The sequence below is a fragment of the Colias philodice genome, chromosome 13 (genome assembly GCF_061535455.1).
Source record: "Colias philodice isolate Cphi_HAF_F1 chromosome 13, ilColPhil1 Martin Lab GWU primary, whole genome shotgun sequence".
NCBI classification, from domain to species: domain Eukaryota; kingdom Metazoa; phylum Arthropoda; class Insecta; order Lepidoptera; family Pieridae; genus Colias; species Colias philodice.
In genome coordinates, this window is record NC_143098.1 from 2,221,552 (window position 1) to 2,241,002 (window position 19,451).

Below are 19,451 nucleotides of genomic sequence, written 5' to 3' on the forward strand. Positions count from 1 at the left end.
AGTGCTCAAGTTTTAATGTCTTTGTTAAATTATGGCATTACTCTTTTTTCTGTTTAATAAATAAATAAATAAAATAAAAATCGTTTATTTAGTACTAAGTAATACATAACACAATACAATTTGAACTCGACGATCGCCTCAACTAGGTATAAACCTGTGCTAGAGGCGACCGACGCCTTCCACACAAGACATAGCCAGTATAGTACTGCACAAAAAATTAATAACTAAATTAATAAATATTATAAATTACAAAATACTTATAGAAACAAAGGCCGGAATTAGAAACAGTGAACAGTTATAATGATAGTTTATTAGCTGAATTACTAAACATTTTTAGCTTTCACTACAATTTTTCTTGAAGTCACATCCTATTTCTTTCCTGAGTATACATTATTATTATTGACGTGTTTTTAAATAGTATTAATTTCCGTAATTTTATTCAATACTAGCTGCGCCCCGCGGTTTCACCCGCGTGGCTCTGCTCCTGTTGGTATTAGCGTGATGATATAATATAGCCTATAGCCTTCCTCGATGAATGGACTATCTAACTCCGAAAGAATTTTTCAAATTGGCTTAGTAGTTGTGATTAACGCATTCAAACAAACAAACTCTTCAGCTTTATAATATTACTATAGATAATTAAAAATTTACTACAATAATGACAAACGATTTTTTTATTAACAGGCTTTTACATTACCTTTTTTATCAAATATGCCTCTACTACTCAAAGTTTCTATGAGATTACATCAAAAGACATCATAACATCATCACCATACCTATGTAAAACAATATATTAATACGTTACATATCTATAATCTGATGGCATTTCACGCAGGGGATCGAAACAGTCTCAAAATACCTCCAGAGAGCTTGCATACTAAGCCCCAATATACATAATACATATAAATGATTATGTAGTTTAATCTCATGCTCTTCTTATTAGCATATATCTACGTATATTGTTCAAGTTCCACGGAAAGTCAAGTTTCTGTTTGGATTTCGTTTTCAAACTTCAATTGTGTTTTGTTGATTAAAATGAGGATGAATGCAATTGTGGTGTTGTTTTAGGAACTATTTTAAAATGTTAATGTGCTTTGTATATATGTATATACAATAGCTAGATAAACAGCTTTATAGGATAAGATTTTTTTTCAGTATAGAATGGAGACAGTCTGTTATAATTTCTTAAGACGGCGACTGTTTTATATTCAGAACAAGATTGTTAACTGTAAGTTGTTACAGATATAATTAAAGTAATTATTTGCTAACTTTTGAAAAAATTATTTGTCATAATGTACAAGGAACCAAAAAATTGTCAACGTATAGAAATCGATACCATAGTATAATCCGATACGATTGTATAAATATGAATCTATTAAAATGCAACATCTACAAAACCTAGTCCCACATTCAACACCAAAACCGTTCCAAACCACTAAAGAACAATCCAACCAACCAACATTATTCGCAAATCGAAAGCAAATCAGCAAACAAAAGAGCGATCACGGATTAAACACCAATTAAGCCGACCCTAAGCCAAGCCGTCGGTAATAGAAAGCTATCTGACGACAAACCGCCAGTTCAGTATAAATCAAGCTACAAATAAGGCTGGAATAATGCCTTCCATCTCAACTGGGCCACAAATTATAGGCCGGCCCGTTCACAGGGATTCCAAATGCACAACGCTTTTTACATACGCCTCTATTAGAGAATGTTGTGCAGCGTAGAGTTGTAGTATTTTCTTTTTGTATAGGTATTTATCATCCATACTAATATTATAAATGCGAAAGTAACTCTGTCTGTCTGTCTGTTACTCAATCACGGCTTAACTACTGAACCAATTTGCATGAAATTTGGTATAGAGATATTTTGATACCCGAGAAAGGACATAGGATAGGTTTTATCCTGGAAATCCTACGGGAACGGGTTTTTCTTTGAAAACGCGGGCGAAGCCGCGGGCGGAAAGCTAGTTCTATATCTATACATATAATAAAATCGTAGGAAAGTCAAAACTGTACATTGAATATTTTTTTAAAAGAATACATAATCCATGATCTATAATCGATATAGAAGCCAAAAACATAGTTTTTAGAATTTTTGTCTGTTTGTCTGTTTGTCGGTTTGTCTGTTTGTCTGTTTGTCTGTATGTTTGTCCAGGCTAATCTCAGAAAGTACTGCACGGATTTACTTCAAATTTTGCATGAATATTACTAACAGGTCGGGTCAGGCTGTTATATACATATTATCATGCTATCACCTTCGGGGGAGGAGCTGTGAACCTTTATTTTTCTTACGTATTCCGTGTACTACGACAGCGTACAATATAAAGACTCATGTTTAAATGTTGTTTTTGAGTAAGCCATGCTATTGTCTACCTTTACACTATAAAAACTACATCATTTAAGTAATTTTGGCAGAGAAACAGTATAATGAATCTTAGTAGTATAAAGACAAATTTAAAACAGCGCCATCTATGAGATTTCATTAAAATTAAATCAATTTACATAATATTAACGCTCCTTGGAAATTCATAATTTAAATATTATGATGTTGGTGAGTTTGTTTTTTTTTTTAAAGTTAAATAAATAATTCATATCTTCCCAGAGTAAATTTCAGGTGCGCTTATATTTCATGTGAATATACTAAATTTTTAAAAGTGAGGGTAGATGTTTATTATTTGATGTTAGTTACAGTTATATAGGTACTAGACGTAGTATTTGTATTCTCTTTGGGTAATAGTAGATAACAGTGATTGTGTTCATTGGTTACATTTTTAAAAATCTTCGGCTTTTTTTTAATTTTCGCCTTCTTGCGTTCCCACAAAAGGTAAGTTATAGCTTTTATATTTATTGTTTATTATAATTATATAGTTAGACTCATGTTTTTAATTAGTTAAAGTTATGACAAAATAAGAAAATGATGAAATTTTATTTTTATCATGTATAACTTTTACAAGACTATATTATACGCCCAAAGAAGGTCACTTTAGTTCTTGATAAAACTTTATTTGTTAGTAGCTTTTTATTAAAATTAGGTACACTTATCTTTTGATTTTTTTTTATTTACAGATTCAATGTTCATAAAAATTGACGATTTGCGTGAGGATGTAGTGGAAATTAGTAACCTTGCGCGTGGTCAATCAATATTCAATACAATATATTATAATAAAATTCTAGAAAAGTGATGTCTGTACAATGAAAATATGTAAAAAATAGCAGGGGTTATTATTAAATTGATCTCAAACCCAAAACTGTAGTTATAATTTTTTTTGTCTGTTTGTCTGTATGTTTGTGCACGCTAATCTCAGAAACGGCTTATCCGATTTAGATGCGGTTTTCACTAATATATTGTGGTAATCTTCATTTAACATTAAGTGTTTATTTCATGTTAATCGGTTTGTAAATAAAAAAGTTATGACCATTTAAGTATTCACGGCGAACATTTGCAAAGGCATTCTATTGTACACTATACAGTGTACGATAAAACGTAAGTTATCTGTTATACGCTACAGTAATTATTCCTTATAAATGTCCAGGTGATCATATCGAAAGTCTCCAAGGGTGGGGGGGTAAGCTGAGGTAGTAGGGGGGGAAGGGGTCAAATTAGAATTATGCTTACTTCTAGGTAAATTTTTTACATAAAATGTCCTTTAAATTATGTCGTATTATATTTTTAACCCCTTTTAACAATTTTTAACCATCAAAAAGATGGGTGATAAGTGTTTGACCGCTATGTTTGTCTGTTTGTGCCACCGTAGCTCGCTAACAGGTAATACGAATTAGATGCGTGTTAGGCAGCATATTTTCCGACGCTGGTTCTTAGATAAAGTGTATCAAAATCGGTTCATCCATTTATTATACCTAGGTATATAGAGGTAAAAGTGGGAATGTGGGAAAAATATTAGTTATATTTTTATCCAATTCGGTTTATTCATTTATTAGATTACAGCGGTGAAAGTGGGAATGAACAATAATCGAATGTGGTCAAATAATATACTCAAGCGGCATATCAAAATATAAAAGAGCAACGTGTTTTATCGAAATCGGTTCATCCGTTTATTACATTTAGGGTTGACAGTGGTTAGATAAATAAACCAAATGGAGCATCAAACGACAGGATATGACGTGTACATATAGGTATAATTAGATAATATGGTTTACATCAAAATCGGTTCTGCCATTTACTAGGTGTGGAAAGAGAAGGGTTGAAAGTCTGTGAAAGAAGAGGGGGATATGGGAGCGAGAGGATAGCCACACCCTGGAAATTTTGAACTCTACTCAAAGCCACATAGGCCTGGCTCTTGGCAATTTTTTTTCCTAAAGATACCACTTCTTTTGCCACTGTGATCCATTACAATTTGTGCACGGTTACGGCCCAACTTAAAAGATGTCAAGGAGCAACAAACTTATAGATATCAATATGATGTAGGAATGTAATATGGAGGTAGAGGTAGGTTTCGCTCACTTGAAAATATCACATGAAAATAAGAAACCGAAGTTAAAAATTTAAAAATTAAAAAGAAAAACCCAACGCAACGAAGGAAAAGGAATAAATAATAATTTTACAAACTTCCCGACGATCTTTAAAATTAAGTACCATTATAAAAAAAATATAATTGTATATGATATGATAATGATGGTATGGCAGCCCCGATGACTTTGTTTTTTTATTTTTATAAATATTTAAAATGGTATTTATTTTTAAAGATCTTCGGGAAGTTTGTAAAATTAGTGAAACTTTTATTACATCGTCTCAAACTTTTTGGTCTGTGTAGCGCATGTCGCGTGACGGTCGGCTGCCGAGTAGGTATAAAGCAGTGTTCGGAGTCATTATCGTACAAATACGATAATTTTGTGCCTAAGTTTCACTTTTACCGTGGTTTTATAAAACCACACAACATTTTTTCCTTTTTCTATGCACTTTTCTTCGTTGCGTTGAGTTTTTTTTTTATTTAATTTTTATTGCACGGTCTAAACGGTTTAGTTACTACGGCGTGAGACAGAAAAGATCTGAGCGCTGAGACAAACGTCAAAACGCAAAGGAATAGAATCCGCTATCGATACTAATTATTGTCTTAAGCGTATGATGTTTTGATAAGGATTTGTTCACCTTACCAACGACAACGACGACCACGAACAAAATTTTCATCCAGTCGTAATTTAACAAAATTGTGCAAAACACAATTAAAAATAAATTATTAAAATTTCCTGTCGTTCTGGTGATTGAAATTTTTATTTTTGAGATCAACGAATGAAAAAATAGATTTTTCGTAGAAACGGTTATATATATTGTCAAAAACATCCATACAAGGAAGGAATTTATTTTTATTTTTTAGCTCAGTTTAGTAATAAATTTTACTAACAGTTCATTTAATTATTTATAGTACGTGTGTAGTACGTGTTTATTCAATAAAAGTTAAGTAGTAACTACCTATTATGCAGTCACTATTCCACGCGGACGAAGTCGCGGGCACAGCTAGTATGTATATAAAATTATGCTGCATAGGTATTTTAAAAGATTATTAATAACGTAATTTGAATTAATTAAAAAAGTAGAAATTATTTAACGATAAAATGCAAAAAAAAATATTTTTATTGATTCATGTTATTCATTCAAGTTGAATTGTGTAGAAGAGATTGTCTCTTATTATCATGACAACTTTTTTATAAGCCGGCTCGCTCTCGCTCTGGCTCTATCGTAAAAAATTACATTTAAATACGAAATATCAAACCTATAATTTCGATAACACGATTTAAAAATAAGTAAAAGGCCTGCATATTCCCTAAAACAATTACCTTTTAACAATCTAGCAAAAACGTGAAATTTTTCAAAGTGAATAAATTGCATCGCAAAGGTAAGAGCTGTGGGTTTAAATAGAGGAATGATTTCGAGCGTTTTACAAATTATAGACGCCGGTGACTCCATGGACGTGTTTCCTGATCCAGGAAATGCCCGGGTCGTATGATTGTGGTCGGAATGGATGTCTGATGCAAAGAATATATACTTAGGGAGCGGCTATGTGTGTGTGCGAGGGGTAAGTATGTGTGAGTTTTACATATTGTTTATGAGGATGTTAGTTTGTGGTGGATGTTTGTAATACATGCAGGCATAAGCTGATTGGTTATGTGAAATTTCTCTTTACACATAGAGTCATATGATTATAAAAATATACCTCTTTAGATAGAGACGCGATAAATATTCTACTCGATTGATATTTGATACTCATTTAAGTGAGACAATAATTACACGATTTGAATACTGATATAAACCTTTGTATAATTAAAACTGAGTAATACCTACCGTACATTCAGCACCAACATGCGAAATAACGTATGAAAAGCGAGTACGACGATTATTTGCAAACTTCTATTTATTCTTCTCTTCTCTTATAGCTTTCGTATCGTCAAAATACAGAAAGAAATTACCAACCGTTTCGGAAAGCAGTTCAACTAATAGCGGAATGTATAAAACAGATAATGTATGCCGCAAAGACAACACGATGGTTGAATGCCCCGAATTCAGACGGTACGAAATTAACATGCACCACTCGTGATAAACCTTTAATACCACACAACAATTTACATTTAAATTATGATGTTTCGAGCTAGTTTCTAAAACTCGGTGGGGATAACGAGACAAATTTAAATTAAGCTCAGAATTATGCGCTGCACATATTTGCTGAATTGCCAACAAACGGTTCGGATCAGCATTGAAGGCTTTAATCAATTAATGATAACTTCTGTTCGAAATTCTGTTGTCCGTTTGTCTGATCCGAGAGATTTGGAGTTGATCTTGCTCGCAATGTTATAAACTGGCGGTAATGTGTATTTGATTCAGTCACGATTTGTTTTGTTATGAATTGACTATTTATCTTTTGAATTATGTTTTATTGCTACATATTAAAAATATTTGTGTATTTAATATGGATTGTTAATTATAGTTATAAGACATAAATACTCATTTAATTTGAACAATTCATTATATTAGGTAATAGTAGGTATTTGCTAAATCGATATTTCACATAAATGTAGTTAACCCTTAATAAGCCATGGGGATATTATTTTCCCACCTCGGCATTGCCCACAAATTAATTATTATTTTTTGTATTTTTAAAGATACGGTAAAATTTAAGGAATGCACCTTAAGATAGATAGTTCTTTTAATTTTTTTCTAGCAACACTTCTTTCTTAACGTCAACTGTGAATGTCAGTAGACAATCGAAGTAAAAAGTTCATTAAAACGACCGTTTTTTCCCGAAATTCAAGATAGTTTTTGGATCTACGCCCAGAACAATTCCTGTAAATATGCAATTGTTTATAATTCGTAAAGAAGAACGTGTTATTTATCAAATATAAACAAAATAACGTACGAAAGCTGTTACTTTGGGTTATTTTTTCTAATTTAAAAAATGGTGGGAAATTAATACCCTGTAGCCGTGCATGAAATCTTCAAGTGGGAATATATTTCCCTTTATCCTGTAAGGATACCAAGTAGGTATAAAAAGTAAAAAGTTGAGTAAAGTAAAAAGTAATTTAAAAATTCATACATATTCAATAAATAATAAATTTAATGATGCATTTTTATTTTTTGTCCCTGTGTTAAAATCGACGAGTAAAGGCGCGGGCAAAAGCGGCAAAAGTGGGAGATTATTTCCCACATGTATGTTCATGGATATAGGGAAATAATTTTCCACAAAACATAACTTTTAATGGTTATAGGGAAATAATATCCCACCGCCAAAAAAACCTATAAGCTACCCAATATTTTACTTTTTAATATTTTACTGTTTAATCTCGATATAACCCCGTACTGATGTATTAAAATAAACTTGTTTGAAGTCATGGCCGATTAAGGGTTAATTAATTGACATTACACTAAAGATGACATATTATTGTGTTTAATACCAAAAATAAATCACTCATAAATTTTCAAACATAGTTCACTAACCATCACCATTAACCAATAAACATCACTTCATCCTCCAATCGGGTGGATTCCCGCCAAAACGAATCCGCCATCTTGTCAACGGAAAACACTGAACGTAGTCAAAGAGCTCCATACATCAGTTCTAATGCGGGAGCTCCATCTTCATCAGGCTAATCGTTGCGATAAATGGAGATTGGTGATTCCAGTGATTTAGGACGTTTACGACAAATTAGTGCTTGCTGTGAATATCACTATACATTGACAATATTTCATTCGATACTTAGATACGGGTTCGGAATGGTGGTTTTGGGCCAGCAATGGATATGAAATAGGATTATCGAGTAGATGTGAAATGTAGTTGATGATCATTTTACACTGCTAGAGTAGCTTGATAAAATGTCAACTAAATAATTTTAGAAATCAATAAATATTGAGGGTTGTAAATTTTAGAAGTTTGAGGATTAGAAATAATGTTAATACTAATGTTATAGGTAAATATTATTTTACAGACAGGAAAGCATTACCTAATAAGCTAACAGATAAAAAAACCTCACAATTGGATTTATTTTAACCATTTAAAAAATATTCAAGATGTTTATCAATCTAATAACTAAGTAAAGATTTGACTATGATATCGTAGTTCGTACCAAAAGGCTAAAAATCGGTCACAGCACTGTTACTTTGTTACAAAATGAATAGGAAGCAAAAATTCAATAAAAATATTTCTCAAACATTTGAAATAAGCTTTCAAAGAATGCAATAAAGTGTATAGGTTAACAGCGTCAGGGATTTTTATTACACCCGATTAAGTAATCATATATAAAGCCTAATGGATTTAATTTTCATACCTTTGTAATGCACTGCTGAACTATGTGTAGAAATTATGCATGTCACTTATAAAGTTATTTTTTATCGATAATGTATAACATAGGTAGAGAAAATTATGATGTTGTTGGCATTTTATAAATTTTCCATTATTAATTATTTTAAGACGTAATTAATTTTAACGAAAACGTAAAATATTTTGTTTTTAATTTAGCTAAATGAAGTAACGAAAAGAAAACTTGTTATGTTAATCTTATAATCAAACCTTTATATACTATAGGCTTATATCAAAATTAGTTCTATTTATACATTTAAAAAGTTATTTATTACCCGACTACGGCAAAGCAAAAGGAGGGTTATGATTTTGACAGGCTATGTATGTATGTATGTATGTATGTATGTATGTATGTATGTATGTATATATGTATGTATGTATGTACATATGTATGTTCATCTGTTCCCTCGTAACTTCTAAACTACTTATCAGAATTCGACAAATGACATATCATTAGAAGCGTCTTAATTGTCCGCTGGTTATAGGCTATATGGGGTTTCACAAAATCTAATGTGGCGCCCTCTAGCGGACAAAACATACAGAGTAAAAAAATAAAGTTAAGATAAATATGCCGTGTTTGGTATCATTTGAAAGCTTTTTACTTGCACATTATGAATATATATATATATATTACTAGCATTTGCTTGTGACTTTACCTGTATTCATGGGCTGATTGCATATAATTCACATCTTTTCGTTCATAGCTTCTTTATTAGTTCATCAATTTAACTTTTGTTTTATACTTTTTCAGCGTCGTTTTTTGTCGTAGTTGGGTTTTAGTTGTTTTACTTTTTATCTTGTTTATTGTTTTGACTACGAATATATTGTAAATACAATCTTTAGATATTAATGTCCTAGTTATAAAAATCAACAGTATTCTATATACGATCTTTTATTTCACTCATTTCTAATAATAAAAAGGCCATCCATAATTCATCAGCCCATGAATTCTCACGGAACGTTTAACCAAAAAGTTTATTCAGTATTTCAATAAGTAAAAGACGAAGTTTGGTAACTAAACATTGATATCCGACCTTCGCGATCTCATACTATTAAGATATATTACATTTTCCGTGTTATAAAGTTAAATAAGTTTATAAACTCGTTTACTTTGAAGCCAGTTTGAGACAATGAGTTGTAGAGTTACGTCGATAAACGACAACTTGTCTTGTTACATTTTAATTTGTTTCCTTGCAACGCTTTTATATTAAACTAGCTTACCGCCCGCGGCTTCGCCCGCTTTATCTAAAACCTAATAAATTATATACTAAAACCTTCCTCTTGAATCACTCGTTCTATTAAAAAAACGGCATCAAAATCCGTTGCGTAGTTTTAAATATTTAAGCATACATAGGGACATAGGGACAGAGAAAGCGACTTTGTTTTATACTATGTAGTGATTTTGATTTTGATTCAGATGGTTTTTATATAAGCTACTGCTGATAATTATATCATGGAAAATGAAACTATAACATTTAAATTATTAAAAATAATTAAATTATTTTTCGTCTGTTGATTTGTACTAATTTTACATTGCTCTATCTACTTTTTGGCACCTATAGAAGTATCAATTTGGATTGATACTTCTATCGTTATTTTTCTAGGTATGCTAGTAATTCTGCAGTTAACCTTACGGGCTTTCTTTTAATTGAAACAAAAAAAAATATTTAAATAACCATCCCGATCCAAAGGCACTGTGAATTTAACAAAAATAACCGAGAAAAATACCGTAATAAGCATTCAACGCATATATAAGTGTGTCCAAAACCAGTGCCCTATAAAATAAATATTGTAAGAACCGTTTTAGAATATGCAACTTTTTATCTTCGTCGATTCCCGGGAGGTTTCACGCGATGTAATTTCGCGGAACATATTAAAAAGGAAAACAATGTTTATAAATTTTTCTGCGAAAAAATGACTTTTTTAGTGTAAATCTGACGTTAAACTTTTCGCTTTATAATGGAAAACTATTGATAACAGAGTGACATTTAATAATGCATAATATTACCTTTGCGTAATGCCTTTTTTGTAGGTAGCAACGGTATATTTCAGTTTTTAAGTTATTTCTAGACGAATTTTGATGTTATTTTACTTATTTCATATTCAAATTAATTGTTCCATTTGACAGTAAAAAAAAGCTTTACTAACCTTTTAACAACTCTACGGATGATATTGGCACAAAAATTAAGTCAATCTATTAAAAATTTGTACCTTAACGTTTCAACTATCAAGTACTAGTGGTCCGCCCCGGCTTCGCCCGTGGTACATATTTAGTATCCTATGTCCTTCTCCTGGCTCTACCTCCCTGCCAATTTTCAGCTAAATCGGTTCAGCCGTTCTTGAGTTATAAGTGGAGTAACTAACACGACTTTCTTTTATATATATAGATTACTAGATTTCCGCCCGCGGCTTCGCCCGCGTTTGCAAAAGAAAACCCGCATAGTCGCTTACATTCAATTATCACACAATATTAATACAGTTAGAAAATTCTAAGCCCAGTCATGAGTAATAGACATCTATATGAACAAACAAAACAAACATAAAAGCTATAAAGGGTACGTACAGTAAAAACTTTATGACAATTATTAACTGAAACTGCAATTTAACGACAGTCTATTAGATTAATGTTTAAGTTATGACACATTTATTCTCACATAAAAACTCCAAACAGCTTTTTAATAGTATTTTCATAATAATATCGGGGAGATTTGGGTTTCATTGGTTTTCGAATATCTGGCCTATTAGATTATACGAAGTTGCCAATACTTTAAATACATAAGTGTTTTTGTGTTGGTTATTTATTTTAGATTCCTTTTAATAAAGACTATTTAATTTATATTATAGTTTTAATACTTGGTAACATTTCATAAATTATTTTATAGAAATACGGCTAAGAATTATGATTACAGGCAGATATGTACATAATAATATGTTATCCACAACTTGCAAGCGATATTTTAAGTTAATTTGACAAATGAGACATCGTTAGAAACGTCTTAGTTGATATACGTCATGTCACGCAAAATTCAACATGGCGTCCTCTGGCAGAAAAATATTTTTGAGCGCGAACTTTTTTAAACCCGGTATTTTATGTATTATATTATCTGTGCCGGTGTTCAGTTGTTGAACTCATTTATTATGTTTTATTATCTAAATTTATATACTGCGTGAACCGCTGTCATTCGAGCCTAAAACAAATTGTATGATATATAATATTGCGACTAAAAACTTCTAAATTACTTTCCAACTTTATATTCGTGGTTTGATACCATTAATATCCAAATATAGTCAGCAAATTAGTTTCGCGGCCGTATATTGAATACAAGAGTCTACGTGAGTGTTTTTTGCGAAAATTACTGTCACGAAGGCCTGTAGCGCCAAAGGAATTTACCGTGTTTAATTGTTGAAAAAATTTTAAGTTACTATGAAAGAAACACGTGAATTTAAAGTGCATTTAAACTTTATTTCAGACGTGAATATTGCGATTTATGTTTATTTTATTTTCCTGAATTTATGATGGTAATACAGTTTCGAATTTTAACTGATATTTTACCTTCAGGTATAGTTGATAGATTAAATGAGGTTAATCCTGAAATATTTCATTTAAAGCTCCCTGAATATTTACAAGGTAGCATAGCGTTTAAAGAGATTGCTTCAATTTTGTACGTATTTATTTTAAGTTGACAGTTTCTAAAATGAGAACGGATAAAAGATTAATGTCTAAAAAGGAAGAAAATTATTTCCCCTTAGGTTAGGTTCGTATTACAGTTTTTTACACTTTATTAAAAAAGCCATTGTAAATCCCGTAACGGACAGAACAATAACTAAAAACTTGGATCCCACAAACCCCGAATAATCGGATGACAAAGACAACGGAACTATCTTTTACTCACAGGGATCCGTATTAAATTTTAAACTAACGACTCGAATCTGCGGGCACATCGAAATTCCAAAAGTACACTACGTCCTCATAAAGACTTAATATTTCAACAGTGCAGACTAAGAGAGCAGTAGTCACGGTGCAAGTTTTAATTTGCTTAAAGTTGTTACAAGTTGGAACGCGTCCCTAGTTGGGCGCCAAATTAGGTACAGTCACAGGCTTGAGGCTAACAGTATAAAAGTGGAAGACGCAAGTCTACTGATAGTTTAATTCATGCTCCCCCGGATAAAAATCCACCTTCTCTTCTGATTTCGAATGTACCTTTTTTCATTTTATCGTAAGAACATTTCTAGCAAGTGGTCATTAAAATTCATGATCGGTTGTCTCTTACCTGCCTTCGGTCGAATTTAGGAGCATGTTTCAAAGGAAAGCGTCGGTTTAAAAGTCTATTTAGATTTGAAACTGAAACGAGAACGTCTCTCGGATATATCTCGTGCCCGAACCAATTTCTCTTGCTTTGCTTTGAGTCTACAGTGTGACATTAAGGAGTTGTTTATGTGTATTATATTCGTGGGATTTTCCCAAGTTCTATCTATTGGTTTATCTAACGCGAAATTGTTCTCGAGAACTCTGTATTAGGAGGCATAAAATAGTTTTTTATTGGACAGAAGGACAGATATTATATTGCTTTTGCCACTTGGTTTTTTGATCCTTCGTCTTATCGAAAATTGAGTTCTGTATCTTCATCTTACTCTGTATACATTGGAACGACGCAATATTGTTTAGTAATACCAGAAGGTAAGCTTTTTTTCAGAATTTTATATCAATTATTTTAAGTGAACATGCTAAAAATGCAAGTCATATTTATTTATATTTTACACAAATAAGACAGCTCTACGCGACTGTACGTGAAGCGTTTGCGCAGACCCAACACCACGGAACCCACAAACAAGACACTGCAACACAATTAAACAACTTCTCAACACGTAACGTTTGTATTAACTAGGTACAGTCGGTCACACTTTCTCTCTAACGAATAATTTACCTGTATAAATATTAATAAAGCTTAATTTATTAACTATGGTAACAGCAATTTAAAGCAAAAGCTATCGATTAAAGTTTGAAAAAAATGTGGTCACTTCCGATATTTGTTATCATTATTTTGTAAAACCATATTCCATATATTTAACTCTATATTTATATATATAACTCTATATTTTACATTTCAAACGATGTTAGGTACTCTATTATTAACATTTTTTTATTTTTTATGTTCTTAAATTATTAGATACTTTTCATATTAAATTATTTATCTAGGTGATAGTGAGAGCTTTCTCAATTAGCTAACTGATAAAATAAATATTCACATTCCTAAAGTTTTCCTAAAAGCAGAAGTGACATTAAAGTTAAATTAATGAGCACATGACAAAGTTATATCAGTATATTATTATTAGTCTGTGGTTATATCTAACAAAATGTTAATTACATTTTAAAATATACTTTGATAAACAATTTTACTGAGATATGACGCAAATGCCCTTGGAAACTTGAGAAAATTTGGGCTTCGTAGGTATGAATAGACTCATATTTTAATATTAAGTTGATAGTGACGTCAATGAAAATTGTGTGGCCACCTTTCAATATAAGACCAAAATAAAGAAAGAAAAAGAGTAGAATAATTGGGATAACTGTCACCTTTGTTATGCTACGCACTTAACATTTTCTGTATTTAAGCCACGGTAGGAGAATTAAGTTTTTACCAACATACCTAATATTATGTAGCTATGTTTTCGTTAGACAAAGGCGCAACGCCTCCGATGGCTCGGTCACGTTTTAAGAATGGGGGATGATCGGGCCGTGAAAAAGGCATATCTGGGCATTCCAACTGGCCGACGCCCCGTGGGCCGTCCCAGATATCGATGGAGCGACGCAACAGAAGCCGATCTACGCAATCTGGAGGCCGTCAATTGGCAAGAAACTGCGCGCGATCGAGAAAAATGGCGTGAACTCGTGTCGGAAGCCAAGACTCTGTTTGGGTCGCAGAGCTAGTTAAGTAGTAGTAGTAGTAGTATGTTTTCGCATCTCACTATTTTTTCATACTTATATTTTTTTAGTATTTAAAAATATTTAATATAAGTAAGTCTTGTGTTTTGCGATGTTATCTTCTAAGGAGTATAAAATTCATTTTCAAACTCCGCCCGCACAAAGTACTTTTTATTTTCTTCTGTTTAAATAAAAAAATACACAAAGACTTAGCAACTTACCGTATCTTTACTTCCTTGGACTGCCATTCGGTGTGCTTGTCAAAGCTAATGAGGATAGCTGCGATTTCCTGTAACAAATGAGTTATATTTTAACAAACAATGGACTTTTCTTTACAAACAAGCTTAAAAATAAATACAGTATGGACGATAAAGAAGATTTTATAAGTATAACGTTAACTTGAGCAGTGATTTTCGATAAAATTAGGAATTACTCGATGACAATACGCGACAATATTTAAGGTTTTTAGAAATTCGTTGTTAAAATATTCTCAAGTTAAGTATGTTTTTAATTTCCAAAAACAACGCTTAATCTTAGATATATTTAAGGTGTTCTCTTATAGCACCTTAAATATAGATATGACTCATATAATATTAACTAAAGATCACATCTCTCCGGCCTACATAATATAATATTAATATAAAATAAATCTCATATCTCCGCACCAGAACCTATAAAACCACCAATGAATTTGTATATTAACAGAGTAAAGTTTGCAGGCGAGATAGCGTTCAAATTGCCCCGTTAAATTTATAAACACAGAGGGACCACGTGACCCCAAGATTTATTACACCGTTGGAGTAATCCGGGCGAAGCATAGTTAAGTAGCCTGAATTCGTTAGGCCGCGTACGCATGTAGCGGGCAACAGCGGGAGCGGGAGCGGAAATAATAATAAACATGAAAATATATTCTTAGGAATATATTTTTTTCATGGAATCTTCCTTAAATGCGATTTTAATGTGCTATAGAATATTGTATTCAAATTTCAAAAACAGCTCTACAATTTTTTGCCCTTATTTTTACGAAAGTGAGAGAAGCCAAGAGTTATTCGTAAATCTTAAGTTATTAGCAGAAGCTTTATAATATACTAAACTTTAACTTACCACTAATCTACATAAAATATCATAAAAATACCTCTTACAAATCGATTAGACTTAAAAAAAACGCCATAATAAATCGCTTAAACGCATCCAAAACGCGCCTACCCATCGCGTACACACAGCCAAAATCGCTTCGCCCATCGCCATACCACCGTACTGTTACAAGGAAACGCCTGCCCGCCTGTCTTCACTGATTGTTCAGGGCCCCTCAGTGTGTTCCCAAACGTTTGATATGTGGGAATTAATCGCCTATTGCCATGTTTTGTTTTAGATAACATGAAAATGTGGTATTGTGACCCCGAATGTATACGTGATAGGAATTGGTTGACATTTTTTTGAAATTGGATCATGTAAATATAATAAAAATAAATTATCTTGATGGTTTATGTATAAGTTGGTTAAGAAATAAGAAGAAGGAATAGACGACTTTTTTATAATTATTCATCTTTAAATTGCTTTTCAAATACCATCTACTAAAACAATATACCTAATCGTTCTTTATAATTTGTAGCTATGGTAATCGTAACTTTGCGTTTTTTTTTTTTCCTTTATGACAATACAAGCAAAATAAAATTTGTTCATCAAATAAAATCTGCTTTCAAGCCTTTAATTCTAATAAGCCTTATCTCCAAATTATTAATATATTCAAATATATCACGTGAGTCGTGACACATCCCAAACGTAGATACACCGAATAAATGAAAAGGGCACGTATTATTTTTATTACAAACTCAATTTAATATCAGTCATAACCGCGAACGACACGCGGATGTAAACACACATATTTACATGCGATAATAAATAACATATGTAGGTACTCTATATTTCTCCGGACTCAATTTTCTCCCCTACTACCTTTTTTTCTGTAATTTGCCGTAAAAATGTTTTTATTTTCCCGTATTATACCCGCTTATTGTCGGCTCTGAAATATTGGTGGCACTTTTGGATGTAAAATTTCGCTTGAGGCATCGTTGACATAAAATTCCAAAATATCGGGCCGACTCACTTATCTTTCCACAATAATAATGAATACATTATGTATTTATTACACTTGGAAACTTTAACGTGGTATCGAAAACTGCGTGCTTTTCGTAAAATTAAAAGGACTTTTTCATTCGGGTACGGTATGGAAAATGGATTAAATCTCTTGAGGTTTATCCTTTACAATACCGATACTATAAGTCATAGAAAAATATCATCGTACATCTAATTTAACTCTGTAAAAAATATCTTCGGCAACGGATATGGAAACGGGGTTTGTAGAAAAGGAACTGAAAAGCAAAGCTAAATATCGACATGTATCAATCTCCGTCTTATAGAATACTGAGCTTTCCGCCCGCGGCTTCGCCCGCGCAGTCAAAGAAAACCCGCATAGTTCCCGTTCCTGTGGGATTTCCGGGATTGCGTCATTTTCCCGGGATAAAAAGTAGCCTATGTCCGTTCTCGGGTATCAAAATATCTCCATACCAAATTTCGAGAAAATTGGTTCAGTAGTTTAGGCGTGAATGAGTAACAGACAGACAGACAGAGTTACTTTCGCATTTATAATATTATAAGTATGGATAAAACTAATTCCAGACTTATAAATTCCAGAAATTATACCTACTTCTACTTACCCATATTTCTTCCTATTTAATATTTATATTAGTTCAAAAAAATACTAAAACAGATTTTCTTTACACCCAAGTGGCAAGTTCCAACTTCCAATACATACAAGAAAACTAAATGAAAATCCGGTCACTATTTCAGTAGTTACAATATAAATATGCACAAAGCTTGACATTGTACATTTATCAAGGATTTACATTATTAATTTTGAAAATGAAAAGGAAAATGAAAAATTATTTATTTCAGCAAAAACACAGTATACAGTAACAAAACAAAATTTAACAACAACATATTTTATGATATTTACATTATTAATTTTACCTCGAATATTTAAAAAAAACTTTGTAATTTTCCCTTAATCTCAACAAAGACAGCAAAGTCGGAGCACGTTAACTCGATAGTTACAAATGAAGTATTTAAAAAAGCCTTACAAAAGCCTTAATCATTATCACATCGGGCGTGTTCTCTTCTCTATTTATCGCCTTGTTGATTTATGAAACCCAAAAGGCACATTTTCTAAAACATTATATGAAAATAAGGGAAGACTCATTAGAATTTTCGCCCGCAGGGAGTGAACGTACTCTGAACAATAATTGATAAGAGAATGGTTTGCTTGCGGTGGAATAGCGTGTTTAAATTTAAGTTGTTTCGTTTTATTTGTTCATCTATTTAATCTTTTTATTGTTGAAGATTATGAGTACAGCTGGAACGTTCCATGTTAACCGTCTTAGAAATAGCAAAAGCAGAAGTTAAGCAATGTTTTTACGAATTTAAAACGCTCTCTCTTTAATTTTGCTTCTCAACAAGTCTCTTTTTATATTTTCGTAAGTACCTTATTATTTCTGATGAAGTAATAAAATCTTATTCGAAATTGTTAAAATTACTTGATCTGAACGCATTAGTGTTTGAAACGCTATAAATACGTGAATGAATTAAATTAATAATTCTTATTTAAGAAAAATAAATTTAAAATGAAAGAGAAATGTTGACTTTTTCGGAATCAATGAAACAAAATGTCTCGTCGCTCATCAAAGGGACCTCTCCCTTCACACATCTGGAACATTGAGTAAAACCCATTGAAATGTTATTGCCGGGCCCACAGCGCCTGCTAATGATTCGGAATCCTTGATGACGTCATAATTAGACTGGGTAAATATTTACTAATTTCGCCCTTTTATTACGTGAATTTCGGTATTTTATTGCTTTAGTTTTAACGATTCGTGTTTATGTTATGATAATTTATTTAGTTTTATATGAAATGATATCTTTGTCTATACTACGTATAGATGAGCTTCGCGGTTTTACGCTATTTTCTAGTTTACGGTGATACGGCATGATGATATATAGAATAGAGCCTTCCTTGATTTTGCCTTGTAAGAACCATTAGAGATGCTACAACGAGAAAAATCTTATATTGACATAGTCTACATCATTTGTAAATCCATCAATACTTTAGTTAGCCCTTAAGGATGTATCAAATATTTACAGTCTCTATTTAAAAATTCATACAGTAACTGTTATTCGTATGCTTTTTGTTACTCTACCAAACTTTTTACCTTTATCTAAAAAACTTAAAAACTCCACTATCTTCAAGATAATTAATCTCCAAGTGCAAGTAATTAGTAAGGTGGGATTAAGTAGCAACTATGCAAGTGTTAGTTGCACAGTTAAGTCTGGGTTTAACTGGCCGGTTTAAAACTCGGTTAACCCGCGGTTTAGGGTAAAATGTTTACAAATAGCTGCTCTTGTTTCGGTAAACTGTTTGTACGTTTATGTAGTAAACTGAATTCGTTATTATATTTTAGATAAAAGATATATTTATGTAATAAATTAAGTTAACTCATTAGAAAACTGAATTGATTCATCAAAAGATTTTGAAAGATGAAATTCAGTTATATTAAATTCGAAATTCTAAATATATTATTTACCTAATACAGTTTGTATTTTTAATGCCAATTGTTATAATCAATGCTTATGTAAACTAGTAATGAAACGCTACTTTGTATGAATTAT

The 19,451-nt window shown here is 31.9% G+C and overlaps 1 protein-coding gene across 2 annotated transcripts in view; it reads right to left on the reverse strand.

Annotated features, from left to right (window-relative positions):
• The window catches only part of Camta (Calmodulin-binding transcription activator), a 98,271-nt gene that overhangs the window by 50,107 nt on the left and 28,713 nt on the right, over positions 1–19,451 (reverse strand). For both annotated transcript variants that reach the window (XM_089702119.1, XM_089702117.1), the window contains exon 2: positions 14,951–15,018. The gene's annotated coding sequence lies outside the window, so the exon portion shown is untranslated. The remainder of the gene's footprint in view (positions 1–14,950; positions 15,019–19,451) is intronic.